The 17,610-nt window shown below is 39.9% G+C and overlaps 1 long non-coding RNA gene across 1 annotated transcript in view; it reads left to right on the forward strand.

Moving 5' to 3' along the window:
- The first annotated feature begins 312 nt into the window (after positions 1–312).
- Positions 313–17,610, forward strand: part of LOC142830389 (uncharacterized) — a 45,805-nt gene continuing 28,507 nt past the window's right edge. Inside the window, exon 1 of the long non-coding RNA XR_012905586.1 lies at positions 313–858. This is a non-coding gene — a long non-coding RNA (uncharacterized LOC142830389). The remainder of the gene's footprint in view (positions 859–17,610) is intronic.

Here is a 17,610-nt window from a genome sequence, read left to right on the forward strand (position 1 = left end):
TTTTCTTTAGTTCAGTGATATTAGGAGTAAAATCCTGGCCCCAGAGAAGTCAATATTTGGTAAGTTGATGTTTTGTAAAGAAATTGAGAGGATAGAATTTTGTAAACTACAGCTAAATTTGAGTCACCTTTGAAAAAATTCAATGTATTTCTAATTCTACTTCTCTTGCTACTTGATTATTTCTCTTCCATAACTAGAATTATAATAATAAATCTGTTTGCCTGCTTTGGTGAAATCTTGCCATCTGAAGACAAAAGGAGTTTTGCTACTGACTTCAGCAAGGCTAGAATTTCACCCCTTCACTTTTGTGAAAGGAAGGTATTGAGGCCTACCCAGAATATGTCAAATGAGCACCAGTTTAATTGTAAGTGGAAAGGAAAGGCAGCACTCTCAGATACAGGAGATAAAAATAAAAACAAAATTTGATTGGTTGACCAACAATAACCCCGCTTTTAGGGAAGTAAGTAACTCAGACAGCAGTATGCAACAAAGTGCTGATTACCCCAAATGGAGCAGACGAAAGTTTTTTGTAAGGGCAGAATGAGACAACAAAAATCTAACGTCAGCAATTGTCAGGCGAGTGGAGGAGTACCAAAATACCGAAACAGGGTATATAAGGTGGGCTGAAACAGACCACAAGCAGACGGGTTGCGAATCCGAAAAGCCAGGTCTGATCAACCAGGGCTCCCTCCCTGGCGCTGAATCTCGCTGCCGCACATAAGCTCCGAAAGGGGAACAAATAAGCTCCGAAAGGGGAACGAATACCGGTCGTAAGTTGCAACGAAAAATCCAAAGAAAGGAAAAACATAAAGAAAAGAATATCTCCTGAATCTAAGCAATGCTTCTATCTTTCTTAACGTGAGTATTATATAACTGTTAACTCCATAAATTTTTTAAAGGTAACTCAGGAGGGTATATCAGTAGGAGAAGTTATTATTTCTTGTTATTTTTACTGTACTGTTTTTCTACTTTTTCTTTGTATATTATATTGTCTTAAAAGAATCAAAAATAATGAATTGATTTAAATGGAAAATTGATTATAAAGTAAATAGAAAAAATAAATAATCTTTGTTTGACCCTAAAAAGAAGTATTCCTCTCTCTGTGGTTTCAAATCCTTTAAAGAACCAAACCTGGTTACCGAAAACTTTCACTGGATGCCAGCACATCTATCAAGTCTGGTCTACTCTATGAAGTATTAAACTTCACATCTGAAAGGTAGTGGTACTGGCACTGCAAATAATTTTGGAAAGAAATAATGTGATTTATAAATGCTACAGTTTCCTCAAAGGGCAAGAATTTTTGGCAGCATCATAAGCAAATAAACCTTGCTTTGGACGATCAATATGTTTTTAACCACACATTACACTGATTTACATTACTTAGTAAGAAATACATGATCTGTAATCACATCTCTGCTTTTCTTTGAAAAACTGCAGCTAGTGGTTCCAAATTATGGAGTGTGTCTGCGGAGAGATATGAAATACATTGTCAACCAGAAGGGGTTTATTCAAATGATGCATGTCTTTTTATGTTTAAGTAATTCTACTATATTTAACAATAGGCATATCACTTCTCTGTGGTCTCCACTCAGTTTCCTACTGTGTCCTTCATTTATGCTCTTTTGCATTAGCCATTATTTAGCTTGCAGTTTCAGACTAAGAAATATCTGAATGCTTCTTTCCATATCCTAATCTGACAGCATTGTTAGAATTCCTGGCTTTTCCTAGTTAAAAGTGTAAGGGACAAATAAGGGCCCATGTATATGCTTAACGAATAGTCAATTAGCGACTCAACTAGTTGCTTCCCCCCTTGCTGCCTCTATCAGAAAGAGGTGGCAAGGGGGAGAGCAGGAGCTGGTGCTGGGGGGAGCCAGCTAAAAAGCCCATCTCCGAGGGGGGCAGGGAAGGCAGAGGCTTGGTGGGGACCTGCTGGCTCTTAATACATTTAACAGGTAGAACCACAGAGAGGTTAGCTCCTGGCCCCAGGAGCTAACACCCCTGTGGCTCCGAAGTTTCCCCCCCCCCCTCCTTATCCACTAATTGACTAGTTTTAAATTAAATGTATCACCCCTAATCGCAACGGACTCTTTAGTGAAGATTCAGGAAAGAGCCAGGGGCAAAATAAAGGTGGCTCTGGGGGAGGATGGAAAGAAGCCCAGGAAGGGTGCAAGCTATACCCAAAGGATGTGCAAAAGGGTGCCTGAAATAGAGATGAAAGACCACTTGGGAAGGAGAGGCTGGGACAAAGACTGTGTGCATGGTGGAAGGTGGGAGGAGGGGCGGGGGTTAGACTTCAATGCCCTAGCTGGTTTTCTGGCTAATGACTTGGTCAGAGAGCTAAGTGGCTGTGCTAAGCTACTGCACACATAAGCAGAGGGCTGGAATGCTGGGTCTTGACATGAGGAGACACCGGTGCATTTGTCACATTCGTTTATTTACCCTTTCTGGTCAGGGCACCATCTTGTGCTACATCTCCTTAGATACCAAATATGAAAAGAAACCAGAAAAACTTTAAACTTCATGGGAACAAAGGACATTGTCTAAGCTTAAGCAAGTGTGTTAACTTTGTGGGATTGGAGCCCTGTACTATGAAAAAAATTGGAAACTAAACAAAACTTGGTGATTATATAGCTCCATTTTACAGAAATGACTTGTATGCTCTATAGGATATATTACTCAGTGTGATGGTAGGAACTCATTGCCAGTTTTTTAAAAGGCTTCGGCTAATGACTAGAGCAAGTAGAAACATTTTCAATTAAATAGGCTTTTTTTGTCACTACTATAACATTTTGGAGAGGGGGAAGAGGGATCATGCATGCTCAGTAGCCTGGCTTCTAGAGCCCAGGATGAGGATGTGGATGAAACAGTGATACGTTGCTATGTTGCCTGATTTAGAGATGAGAAATTCTGCTTTAAATCAGTCAGAGCAGTTGCTAAGTCTGGAAACTATCACATTCCAAGTTAGTGCCCTAGCCACCAGCACACACAGATACCTTCCTAAACGGAAATGCATCTGTTTTGATCAGTGAATGGACTTTTTTGCCACAATTGCATTTTATGTGAAAACATTTTGAAAGAGTCTGTCTTCATTCCATAACTGTACAGAATGTGGACAAATTTTGAAAGTTAACTTGAAAAGTGTTCCTCCCCATCCCTAGATAAATTCTAGGAGGTTAGGTCCATAAAAGGCTATTAGCCAGGTGGTAGAAATGGTGTCCCTGGCCTCTGTTTGTCAGAGGCTGGAGACGGATGGCATGAGACAAACTGTTTGATCATTGTCTTCAGTCCACCTCCTCTGGGGAACTTGGTGCTGGCCACTGTCAGCAGACAGGTTACTGTGCTAGATGGACCTTTGGTCTGACCCAGTATGACCATTCTTATGTTCTTATCCCCCATCCCACCATCACCTGCTATAATAACTCCTTCTAGGGAAAAAGTGCTATGTGGAACTAATATACAGATAGTAACTCAAATAAGGGATTGACTGCACTTACTGCCCATTTCCCCCTGAAATATATTCTGCTCCTATATAATAAGCATATAAACTGAAATACTGTATTACTTAGAGTTGTACTGTGCAGTTAAACACACTTAAAATTTAAATTGATAGGTTGAAATTTTGGATAATAAATTGTGTTCTCTACAGTATTTATAGGCTTGGAAAGATTACATTTCTATCAGTGAATTTTAGCTTCACTGTACACACAAATTGACAGATATTTCTTTTCACAATAATTAAAATATACAGATAACAAAGTTCAAAACATGCTTCTCAAAGAACTCAATGGTCTAAGGACATTTACTGTGTTTTGACATGTTAGAAATAATTTGTATTTTAACAGTATTAAAGCTTTAGCTTTTTAAATTTTAATGTTTGTTGTCATTAAATAGTTGTCTTTTTCTTGCATATAAAGTTTAACTGAGATGAATTTCACATGAGAATAAAGACTACTAGATCAAGACCGTTGCCTGAATTACATAGGTAACTTTCATTCTGATTTTCCTTACTTTTGAGTGCTTGACTGTGGAACCTAAATAAGGTCCTCTGTGAATGTACGTGCTTAAGCAAAGAAACAGGGGCACAGTAGCACAAAGTATCCCATTTAAATGTACATGGTTCATCAGTAAGTTTGGAAGCTTTAGATCCACACCCTATAGACTGCTACTACTTTCGCTTAATGCAGTTATTAATAGGAGTAGAGGGGCCACAGATCTTTGACAGGTGAGACATGTTGTGTTTCTGGAATCAAATATTCCATTCCAAGTTCTGGATGGGACAGTTTTCCAGTGATCACAGAGTCTTCTGCCCCTTTCTTTCTCACCCATCTACTTGTCTTAATCCCCTTTTTTTTGAGGGGGGGGAAGTGTCATACATTTCCAGTCTCCACTCCTGGGATGGCCACTGTTAATTCTGTGAAAACGTTTGACAGGAGCTCAGCAAGTAGTACCAGAATTTTTAAAAAGATGCAAAGTTTTCCTTAGCTCTTAGAAAGAGCTGAGTCCTTTCACTGGATTTTTCCACTGAGCTAACTGTTGGAAGCTCACCTTGCAGAGAAGAAATCTGCAATCTGACCTCAAAGGGAAGTAAATCTGGAGTGAAGACACAACCTAGTGTTCATGCTAATGACAAATAGCACAGAAATTTTCTTCCCTAAACCATGCTGAAAGGAATTTCGACATGCAAAGTGGTAAGCTCTGGAAAAACAAATAACCTGGCTATTACAAGGTTTTGATACAATAGGTGTCATGAAAGTGCTAATTAAGGGGAAAATGTCCTTTGGATTTGTGCTTAAGTTAGCAATTAGAGATAATGAAATATTATACTGGAAAATTAATTTATGTAAATTAGATATGGATCTTGACAATATTTTTCCCATCAACATCACAACAAAATTATCACACTAAACAGGAGGAAAATTAATAAGTGGCTTAGTCTCTTTATGATTCAAGTCTAAATAACTTGATGATGTATATTTTCTATTTAATCACACTGACTGATATAAGAAATAACTGGAAATGTAAGCATGACCTTCTTGGACTGGGTAAACTTCATGGTAGCAAAACTTATATTATAGAAAGCTGCATTGTAATATATAACTAAGCAATTAAGAATATAACTGGAAACAGGAGAATTACTTTTGTATGATAAAATTAATTTGTAATATGAGATTTTTATGTTAACTTAAAATGCAAATAAGGAGGATAAGAAAAGAGCATGGGGTCTTCTCACTGGAGCACAAACAGCAGAGAAAAATGATAGAGAAAAACTGTATGTGGGGAAACACTTCAGAAGAATATACTTCAGATATATTTACTGGACTTCTCAAAAGAAGAGGAGAGAACCCCTTTGTTCCCTCAGTGATAGATAACAAGGTCAGCACTTTTTTTCATTTATGAATGTGGATCCGCAACCACATGGGCTGATGATGCTGAGAAGTGGCTATAAGTGTGGATTTTTTTATCTAAAGATTGGCGCCTGCTAAGGTGTTATGTTGTGTCTTAGAAGAATGATTATACTTTTATTTTCTTTGCAACCATTTTCTGTTTCTCTTGTCTTTGTTTAATATTGATTACATCTTTTCATAAATGAACGTATTCTTGTTTTATTATAAATTCATCTCCATGTAATATTTAAAATGAGATGTAACCTGTCAGCTGAACCAATAGGCTGATGTGTATTCTGCCCCTTTCGAGGTAGCAGACTTGGTAATTTCTGTCAGTGCCCAGTGATGGTCTAAATGATGTGGGGAGATGCTTTTGAAGCATTTGGGAGCTGAAGTACACTATGGGTTAACCTGCAAGGCAAAGTGAAGATGGCAGACTCCTGAGAAATCAATGGGGCTAGATGATAAACTGGAGTAGCAAAAAATTGTCATTCACTTCATCACTAGCAAATCCCTTTAATACTGAGAGAGAGGGCTAGCTGGTAACGTGCAGTTCTGGACACCAGGGCTATGTCTAGACTGCAAGCCTCTTTCAAAAGAGGCTTTTTCTAAAGTATCTTTCGAAAAAGCCTCTTTCGAAAAAGAGCATCTACACTGCAAGCAGTACTTTCGAAAAAGCAAGCCGCTTTTTCGAAAGAAAGCAGCGAGTGAGTCTGGATGCTCTCTTTCTAAAAAGCCCTGTTGGCATTCAAGAACACCTTTTTTCGAAAGAGCACTTTCCGAAAAAAGGCGTTCTTCCTCGTGAAATGAGGTTTACCGCCGTCGAAAGAAAAGCCGCGTTCTTTTGATTTAATTTCTAGGTTTTTTTTGAAAAAACCACTGAGTCTGGACACAGCCCAGGAGAAAGCCTCACAGGGACTACTCATACTCTTAATGTTAGGTATGTACAGGCAGTCCCCGGGTTACGTACAGGATAGGGACTGTAGGTTTGTTCTTAAGTTGAATCTGTATGTAAGTCGGAACTGGCGTCCAGATTCAGCCGCAGCTGTAACTGACCGCCAGTTCTGACTTACATACAGATTCAACTTAAGAATCCCAAGCGTCCCCAAGTCAGCTGCTGCTGAAACTGATCAGCGGCTGATTCCAGGAAGCCTGGGGCAGAGCAACTCTGCCTCGGGCTTCCTGTAGTCAGCGCTGGTCAGTTTCAGCAGCAGCTGACTTGGGGACGGCTGGGGCAGAGCAGCTGGGGTGCGGCTTCAGTCCCGGTGCCCCTCGTCTGCTGAGGACTGTCTCCAGCAGACCAGGGCCACCGGGACTGAAGCCGCAGCAGCGGCGGATTCCCGCGCTTCCGAGGCTTTGCCAGAGCAGCCACCACTGCTGCAGCTTCGCTCCCGGTGCCTGTGGTCTGCTGGGGACCGTCTCCAGCAGACCACGGGCACCGGGAGCGAAGCCGCAGCAGCGGCGGGTTCCCGCGCTTCTGAGGCTTTGCTCTGGCAAAGCCTCAGAAGCGCGGGAACCCGCCGCTGCTGCGGCTTCAGTCCCGGTGCCCCTGGTCTGTTGGAGACGGTCTCCAGCAGACCAGGGGCACCGGGAGCAGCTTACGAACGGGGCTTTCTCGCCCCGGAGCTCGCAGGCAGCAATCCGCCACCTCGACCTCCGGGGCGAGAAAGCCCCGTTCGTAAGTGCGGATCCGACATAAGTCAGATCCGCGTACGTCGGGGACTGTCTGTACTTAAATGCTTTGTTGCACTGAGGTTCATTTGAAAAGTATCTTCTATTCACCTTTCAGTTCTTTGGGGCTTCACTTGAGTTTAAAGTATTTCAAGAACAGTCAGTCATATATTGAGTATTCATGCTCTGGTCCAGCCTACGCTACTAAGAACACAAGATACATTAAACTTACAACAAGGTAATATCCAGTCCAAATTTTATATAAACCAGTTCAGCCATCCAAATGGTTAACCCTCTAAAATTGAAAAAAAAAAGGTACATCAAACTCAAGGAATATTCCAAAAAAATAATAGGAAAGACATTATTGTCTTTAGACACAAACATAATGGGAGGAAAGGGAGATTTACTTTGTATAGGGGAAGCTTATAAAGGACTACATAATGCAAAGTCTGATTTTTCTGTACCTCTTATAGATTACGGGAGTTCTGTCATTACTTAAATGGAAAGTGTGTCAGAGTCTTCTCAAAGTGACCTTGATGGTTCCTTCCTTTTGGGGTCTATAGACACATCTCCACCCATAGATAGGTCCTCTGCTCTTACTGCTGCTTCTTTGCCCCTCCCCACAAACTGTAGAACCTTGTCAGAAAAAATAAAACTTGTGACTGATCTCACTTCCTCTGAGCCTGCCTGCCCAGGGATACTGAGAGTAGCTGTGGGACAAGGGGCAGTCTCAAATTGTGCTACCTCTGTGGAGATGGGAGAGAAGGGCTGACATAGCTGATATTGAAGCTCAGGGTTCATCCAGGTGATGGCTTTAGATTCTACACCATATCCAGGACCTGTCAGGTATATGAGGAATACTCCCACTAAATGTAACTGGTTGCTTGTATGGGAACTCCCTCATGGAAACTTCTCCCTGAGAGCTACCCTTCCCATGAGGCACTATGGTTGGGGCAATGATAAATAACTAAAAGGAAATAAAAAACAGGACTATGTAGCACTTTAAAAACTAACAAGATGATTTAATAGGTGATGAGCTTTCGTGGGCCAGACCCACTTCCTCAGATCAAATAGTGGAAGAAAATTGTCACAACCATATATACCAAAGGATACAATTAAAAAACTGAGCACATATGAAAAGGACAAATCAAATTTCAGAACAGAAGGGGGATGGGGGGAGGAGGTAAATGTCTGTGAGCTAATGATATTAGAGGTGATAATTGGGGAAGCTATCTTTGTAATGGGTAAGATAATTAGCATCTTTATTCAAACTTGAGTGTAAAGTGTCAAATGTAAGCATGAATGACAGTTCAGAGGATTCTCTTTCAAGTGAAGTCTTAAAAGGCTTTTGAAGCAGAATGCAGGTAATCAAGTTGTTGAGACAATGTCCTTTCTGGTTGAAATGGCAAGAAACTGTTTTTTCTTTGTGATCCGTCTGATATCTGTTTTGTGGGCATTGATCCTTTGGCGAAGTGTCTGAGACATTTGTCCAAGTGCTACATCGTCCCGTTTTTTGTTTCAGCTACACCAGACTAACACGGCTACATTTCTATCACTAAAAGAAAATAATTCTAATAAGCAAATGTTTCTCCTAATATGTATGTACAATCAGAAAACTGGACCCAAACTCTGGCAAATTGCAATGTTAGAGCTTCACTCTTTTCATACTGATTTAAAAACTATACAAGTGCAACTCTGTTGTTTTCAATGGTTTTTTGCTGGCTTGCATCCCTGTATGAGGATCAGGAATGCTGAAGCTAAAAGGTGGTACAAAGTATATCATGCAAAACAGGTAGAGTTCGCTTCCTGGGGAAAATTTGCTAACATTCTGAAGTAACAGTCTTTCAGTGATACAGGAGCTCATAAAAATGTAAATCTTTTTACATTTTAAAATACCTCAACTATCATGCACAACAGTGAGGAGTGTGCACAGTTGTGAATTATTAGTGAAGAATCATTTAAATTGAGCCATTCACTTTGGTTCAGTGAAAGAGTGTATAAAATTGTTGAATTAGATAACCAGTCTATTAAGGGTAATCTTTTGAGAGCACTCATTAGCATGCTTGAAAGATAAAATGCATAAGAACAATTTTCATCAAATGAGATTTAGCGGTGCATATCATGCATGAGAAACATTATAAATTGTGTTTATGATATGAGAAACCTTGTAATAGAAACTGATTCATTGCATAAATCATTGCTTTGTCTGGCCTCTGCCAGATAAGGCACAGAATTGGGGTAACCTCCCATCACCCAAAGAGCAATGGAGACACTGAAACACTTTGGCTCTGGGAGAATGCAGTTCTAGGGCACAGTACCCAGGAGCCACCCCATAAATGAGATCTAAACTCAAAATAAATCCATCTTTTTCAAAGGCCTAATCAGCACAGAGTAGAATGGAAGAATGACTTCTTGTGTCTTCCCTTACTACTCATAGGAGCAAGACTACCAACGCTGATGAGAGCGTCTTCTCAATTTGAATTAGCGTGTCTTCACTAGACACTAGAGCGGCAGCTTTGATCCTCACTGTAGTGTAGATGTGGCCTTAGTGTGCCAGAGCCAGGCCATTCCCAGGCCAGCTGAAGACAACAGGACAGATAGTTTCCCATTGTTTTTATAAATTCTCCCTGGGCAGGAATCTTTTGTTCTCTATCCGCACATTCCATGGAAAATTACCTGGTCAAACTGGTATCCCACTTCCAAGTGGTATGGCCATATGTCTTCCTAAGACCAGACACTACTTAGAGTTAAAGGACTAACAAGGTGGATCGCATGCCATTAAATTGATCACACAGCAGTTAAGGACTCGGGGTACAGCATTGATAGCTCACATAAAAAAATCTCATACCTTATATTCCTAATTTTATATACAAGAATGATACATGCACACAAATATGACAGACAGATCCAGCGGATTGTAACATTATATTGATAGATAAGATGAACTACTTTGTTCAAAGCATCTTTGAGCAAAGCATATTTGTATTTATAAGTCCATTTCATAAGGTATTGGGGTAGGGAGATAATCAGAATATGTATTATCATAGAATCATAGGGACGGAAGAGACCTCAGGAGGTCATCGAGTCCAGCCTCCTGCCCAAAGCAGGACCAATCCCAATTAAATCATCCCAGCCAGGGCTTTGTCAAGCCAAGACATAAAAACTCCTAGGGATGAAGGTTCCACCACCTCCCTAGGTAACCCATTCAAGTACTTCACCACCCTCCTAGTAAAATAGTTTTTCCTAATATCCAACCTAGACCTGGTCCCCCACTATAACTTCAGACCATTGCTCCTCGTTCTGCCATCCATCACTACTGAAAACAGCTTCTCTCCATCCTCTTTTTCTGGAACCTCCTTTCAGGAAGCTGAAGGTTGCTATCAAATACCCCCTTATACTTCTCTTCTGCAGACTAAATAAGTCTAAATCCCTCAGCCTCTCCTCATGGGTCATGTGCTTCAGCTCCCTAATCAATTTCATTGCCCTCCGCTGGACCCTCTCTAATGCGTCCACATCCTTTCTGTAGTGGGGGCCCAGAACTGGGCACAATACTCCAGAAGTACCCTCACCAGTGCCAAATAAAGGGGAATAATCACTTCTCTAGATCATCTGGCAATGCTCCTGCTAATGCAACCTCATATTCCATTCACCTTCTTGGCTACAAGGGCACAATGTTGACATATATCCAGCTTCTCATCCACTGTAATCCCCAGATCCTTTTCTGTAGAACTGCTACTTAGCTAGTCGGTCCGCAGTCTGAAGCAATGCTTGGGATTCTTCCCTTCCAATTGCAGGACTCTGAACTTTCCTTGTTGAACCACATCAGATTTCTTTTGGCCCAATCCTTTAATCTGTCTAGGTTACTGTGGACCCTATCCTTGCCTTCCAACGTATCTACTTCTCCCCCTAGCTTAGTGTTATCCGCAAACTTGCTGAGGGTGCACTCCATCCCCTCATCCAGGTCATTAATAAAGATGTTGAACAAAACCAGCCCTAGACCCAATCCTTGGGGTACTCCACTTGAAACTGACCGCCCATCTGACATCGAGCCATTGATCACTACCTGTTAGGCCCAACAATCTAGCCACCTTACAGTACATTTATCAAATCCATACTTCCTAAACTTGCTGACAAGAATATTGTGGGAGACCATATCAAAAGCTTTACTAAAGTCAAGATATATCACCTCCACTGACTTCCCCATGTCAACAGGGCCAGTTACCTCATCATAGAAGTTAAGCTGATTGGTCAGGCATAACTTGCCCTTGGTGAATCCATGTTGACTATTCTTGATCACTTTCCCCTCTTCCAACTGCTTCAAAATGGATTCCTTGAGGATCCCCTCCATGATTTTTCCGGGGACTGAGGTACAGCTGACTGGTCTGTAGTTCCCTGGATTGTCCTTCTTCCCTTTTTTAAAGATGGCCACTACTTTTGCCTTTTTCCAATCATCTGGGATTTCTCCCAATCTCCATGAGTTTTCAAAGATAATGGCCAAAAGCTCTGTAATGACATTTGCCAACTCCCTCAGTACCCTCAGATGCATTATATCTGGACCCATGGATTTTTGTATGTTTAGTTTTTCTAAATCGTTCCTAACTTGTTATTTCTCCACTGAGGGCTGCCTACCTCCTTCCCATACTGCATTGCCTAGTGCAGTAATCTGGGAGCTGACCTTGGCTATGAAGACAGAGGCAAAAACAGAATCGAGTACCTCAGCTTTTTCCATGTCATCTGTCACTAGGTTACCTCCCTCATCCAGTAAGGGCCACACATCTTCTCTGATCACTCTCTTATTGCTAACATGCTTGTAGAAACCTTTTTTGTTACCCTTCACATTCCTTGCTAGCTGCAATTCCAATTGCGCTTTCACCTTCCTGATTACTCCCTTTCATTCTTGAGCAATATATTTATACTTCTTTCGAGTCATCTGTACAAGTTTCCACTTCTTGTAAGCTTCCTTTATGTGTTTAAGCTCACCAAGTATTTTCCCGGTAAGCCAATCTGGTCACCTACCATATTTGCTTTTCTTACTGCACATCGAGATGGTTTCTTCCTGTGCCTTTAATAAGGCTTCTTTAAAATACTGCCAGTTCTATTGGACTCCTTTCTCCTTTGTGTAAGTTTCCCAGGGGAACCTGCAGATCAGTTCTCTGAGGGAGTCAAAGTCTGCTTTTCTGAAGTCCAGGGTGTGTATTTTGCTACTCTCCTATCTTTTTTTTGTCAGCATCCTGAAATCTATCATCTCATGATCACTGCTTCACAGATTGCCACCCACATCTACTTCCCCTACTGGTTCCTCCCTGATTGTGAGCAGACCCTTCTGCCCCATCCTTATACAATATAGATCAGAAATACCAGGATTTGAATTATACTGAAGTGCTGTGATCTGTGTCCTTTAGGTTAGGTGAAAATAGACAATTGCATGTCAAAAGTAAGGTTTGGGATATGATTAACTCCAAGCATTGAATTATTACCGAAGAAATTGTTTATGATATTGCATGGGTCTTTTAGAAAGAAGATGAGAACTTCACAAATAATATTTTAAACATCTTGAATGTTGACTAGTTACCCGGGGAGATAACTCAGTTGAATATATTTGAAATGATTATAATTCAGAGACTGGAGATCTTTCAAACAATTGCTCGTCTCAGTTTGAAATCTGATAATCTCTAAAAGATAAAACTTAAAAAACAATGAACAGTCCTGCAGCACCTTAGACACTAAGAAAAAATGTTGATGGTATCATGAGCTTAGAATACCTAGGAGTGTTATTAGCGGCAGAGAATAGAGGGAATCACTGATTTCCATTCAAAAATATGTTTCTGTATTTATAGTATTTTACTTGCTGTTTTATAATGAGCTCATAATTTTTCCAGCATCTTGCTTGTCAGTATTTATTTGCAAGTGAATTACCAAGTGTAAAAACCCCCCAAATATGAAGAACAGGTTTTTTTTCATACTAGCAAGCAAGTATGAATCTATGGATGAATCTACTCTGGATGAATCTATACTGTACCGTTATTTTGAGATAATTAGCGTTATTTCAAAATAACAATGTGAGCATCTACACAACCATTCCGTTATTTTGAAATAATTTTGAAATAACGGACTGCTTATTTTGAAATCTGTCAACCACATTCTACAAGGAATAATGCAATCAGAGAAGAAACAAGTGACCCAGGAGCGGACGGGGTAAACTGAACCTCTTTATTGCCTATGCACATTTACCTTGGACATTAACACAATATCCAAGTGGCAACAACATGATGACAATCACACCCTTTTATCTTTTTTAGTATGTTAATTCACATGTCTATCACTACTTTTCCTAAAGCCTTATTTAGTAATGTTAACTCCCATGAAATGAATATTAATAAGCAAATCATGAATACAGTTCTACCCATCCCTAATTACTACAGCCGCTCCCTGAGTTACGTACAAGTTATGGACCGACACTTGGGCCGTAACTCGAAGTGTTCGTAACTCGGATCCCATAGAGTTACAAGGTGACCGCGCTGTTTGTAAGTGCGGATTGCCGTTCGTAACTCGGATCCGCATTTATGACTGCTTTGGTCGTAAGTACAGATGGTCGCAAGTGGAGGTAATCGTAACTCGGGGAGTGGCTGTATTTACAAAATTTCTAATTGAATCAACACTTTTATACTACAAACTGACAGATCACAGAGATTACAAGGAAGTTGACCCTGAAGATGTTATGCAGATTCAATGATAAACACGAGACAAAACAAAGTAAAGCAGCCCTATACTTACCAGGTTTCCTAGGCTACAGAACAGAGAGAGAGCAAGGTTATATATATCAAAACATTATACTGGTCTCAACCAGACCCTGTCATCCCAAAGTACAAAACAAAAGGAAAAAAATACGTCCAAGGGCAGCAATGCCTGTTGTGGCTGAATCCTTAACCACCAATGCAAAAAGGCCTATTGATTCCCCCCCCCCCCCCCCAACAAATGCCTATTCTGAAATAGCTATTTTGAAATAAGGTGTGTGTAGATACTCCACCATTGCTATTTTGAAATAGTCCCTCACCAGGGTCATTCTAAGTTAGTCCTTCCCGGTGCCTCCTGGGGCTCTAAATTGAGATAGCACATCTGCATTAGGGAAGCCTGCCTTGGACTACTTTTGAGGCTTCCCTGCAGAGTAGACTTGCTATTTTGAAATAAGTATTTTGGAATAACTATTTCGGAATAGCTTATTTCAAAATAACCGTACGATGTAGACGTACACTCTGATTGCAGGATGTAGTTCTACAGAAGATATTTAGGCAAAGTTCCTAATGACTTTAGTGAGAAATTCTTGAGCAAGGAATGTAAGATCAGGCCCAGAAAGTCTGGAGAATCCTAGGCTGGGAGGAGCTCTATGCAAAACATTACATTTTAGAAGTCCAATGTAATGGGACAATACTTTATACTGGATTCAGTTGCTCAGGAAAAGAATTTTCAAGGTAATTATGAAAGTGATACTTTCATATGCCCACTTTCAATACTTCTATTCCCATTGATCTCAAATATATCACTCCTGTTGACAAAGGCCAAAAACTGTATTCTCAACACACAATTCTCCCGTTTTTATATTTCATGGTAAAAAAAAGAGATGCTGTGTGTCATTCTGTGTGTCTCCTCTGACCTTTTTCAACAAGATAGACATATATTTGTTCTTTATGCCTATATGCAGCAAAGAGAAGATATAGATCATAGCTGCTTATAACACAATGATTTGCCATTTTCACATCTTGCACATACAACCAAAGGAAATTTTTAAAATTAGGAATTTTCTCTTCAAATTTGAAATACCACTCTACGTTTTTTGAACAATAGGCCAATGTATGTACTTCTCTGACTTTGGAATAAGTATATTACATACTGTTTGCAACGTTGCTAAAGCCATGCTAGTCTCAGGATATCAGAGACAAAAAATTAAGTAAGATAATATCTTTTACTGGACCTATTTTTCTTTGTGAAAGAGGCAAGCTTCCAAGCTACACAGAGCTCTTCTTGAGACCTTCATCTTCAATTGTGTGCAGCTCAGAAGCTTGTCTCTTTCACCAACAGAAGTTGAACCAATTAAAGTTATGAACTTACCCATGTTGCCCTTGTCATGTTAAACACAGACATCAGATAAATATATGTCAGCTCATGAAACTTGAGCAAACTTTTCACTTGTAGTATGATATTGAGAAACATAGTGAAGATGTTATCGCTTTCCCTCTTTTGGGGAGAACAAGTGTAATAAAAAATTATAGGTCAAGAAATGAAGGTGTATTTTGATACTGGGTCCTAACTAATTCTTCAGCTAGAATACTTTAGTACAAAAGTAAATTAAGCATGTTTGCAACAGCTATTAAGAAAATTACAAAAGCAGTTTTCCCCAGGGCAAAGCTACTGGGGAAAACGGATTTCAGATTAGTGAATATTCTGATTTCAGATTTCACTTTACAGGTGGAAGGTTCAAGTGCAGAATTACCTCATCTAAGAAATTAACAAAAAAATTTAGTTTGAATATATATCTTTGATGATGATTATCACTTTCATCTATGTTCACAGCTTTACACTAGCATTGCAGATAGCTTTTTGCTAGATTTTCTCTTTATAAATGCAGTGATAGAGTCTTCCCAGGCTTGTATATTAGCTATCAATAGAAGAAGAGAAAATTCTAAATTGAGTTTTGAGTAATGTTAGAAGAGTATTTTGGTTAGTAGCAATACAGTGCCCAGTGCAGTGATTGATGTGTCTTTTTGGAGTAGAAACATTCACTTACATAAATATACTCAAAATGTATCTCAGTAGCTAAAAGGAGTAAGGAATCTACCCCCCACTTTTCCTACTGTTTTGTGCTGAAAAAGCAGAAAACTGAGCAATGAAATGTTGAATACCATATATAAGGGTTTGGCTATGAACTGGGAATCTATATTGTTTGAATATTGATGCACTTCTGTTAGTATTTCAGTGACAGTAATTCTCAGTCAGTGCTTTTATTTTAATCATTGGCCAAACTCAAAACTAGTGCAAATTAATTGAAAGCAATGGAGCTGTGCTTGAAAGAAGGCTGAATGACACACAGAATCAATAAAAACTTCTCTCAAACAATTCGTTTAACAACATGGTACAGTGATGGAATCACAGATGCACAATTAGTTGGCTACTATTTTCTTTCCACAGTATACAAAACATTAATTTATTTGTAGATGTTGTGTATGAGTAGCATGGGAAATAAGGCCTATGGAATGACAGGGTTTTGGCAAGGGAAAATATTGTGAAAAATCCTCTCTTGGGGAAATTGTTTAGAAACAGGTGCTTGCGGGGACAATATTGTAGATAGTGAAGGCAAATTCTCCTGTTCTTTTGAAGTATCTTTGTGAGTCAGAGATAAAATAATTTCTGGCAGGTAATGGCCCAATGGATGAAAAACTAGATTGAGACTCAGAAGACCCTGCACTCTATTCAGAGGTCACACAGTAAGCCACAGGCAAGTCATTTCACCACTCTGAGCCTCAGTTTCCCTATCTGAACAAATGACTTCGTGAACCCTTTTGAGGTCTACCTACCAAGTGCTATATAAGAGCTAACTAGCTATCTATTTACTCTTGTCTCTCTTCCTTTGTCTTCCTCTTTCTGATTATATGGGTCTCATAACCATAAAGGCCCAGATTTTTAAAGGCATTTAGGTATTCTTTATTCAGCATTGCAATGCTCAACTAATTTAGAAACCCAAATCTCATCATCAGAGGGAATTTAGACTCCTAAATTAGTTAGGGTATGTCTACACTAGTCCCCTAGTTCAAACTAGAGAGGCTAATGAGGGTGACCGAAATTGCAAATCAAACGCGGGATTTAAATATCCCGTGCTTCATTAGCATGTTCCTGGGCGGTTGCCATTTTTGGAAATTGACTAGCCCAGAAGAACTGGTCCCGTCTACAAGCGGCAGAGAAGGGCAATTCCGAAATAAACCCCTTACTTCGAATTAACAGCTAAACCTCATTCCACTGGTTATTCAAAGTAAATGGTTTACTTCAGAATCACCCTTCTCCGCCACGTGTAGATGTGGGCAGTTCTTCCAGGCTAGTCAATCTCCAAAATGGCAACCTCCCAGGAACATGCTAATGAAGCGCAGGATATTTAAATCCCGCGCATCATTTGCAATTTCGGTCGTCCTCATTAGCCTCCCTAGTTCGAACTAGGGGGCTAGTGTAGACATATCCTTTGGCATTGGAATATTGAGTGCAAAAGTGCCAAAATACATTTAAAAATCTGGGCCTGAGCAGCTCCTTATAAATAACTTCCTTTTCTATTTTTTTGGATAAATAATTTTATTTGGAAGTCTGTAAAGACCATATTGAGAGAGAGAGTTCCAAATCAGAGATAAATTAGACATTCAGAATGATACATCAAACACCACCAGGATGAGGAAATCCATCAAGCAATTCAAACACTCAAATATCTTCACTTTTTTCCCACATGCATTTCATTGCATTACTTTCGTGGTCAAACTTCCACTGCATCTTTTATAAATGTTTCACTTACTGCTCTTAT

The sequence above is a fragment of the Pelodiscus sinensis genome, chromosome 8, assembly GCF_049634645.1.
Source record: "Pelodiscus sinensis isolate JC-2024 chromosome 8, ASM4963464v1, whole genome shotgun sequence".
NCBI lineage: Eukaryota > Metazoa > Chordata > Testudines > Trionychidae > Pelodiscus > Pelodiscus sinensis.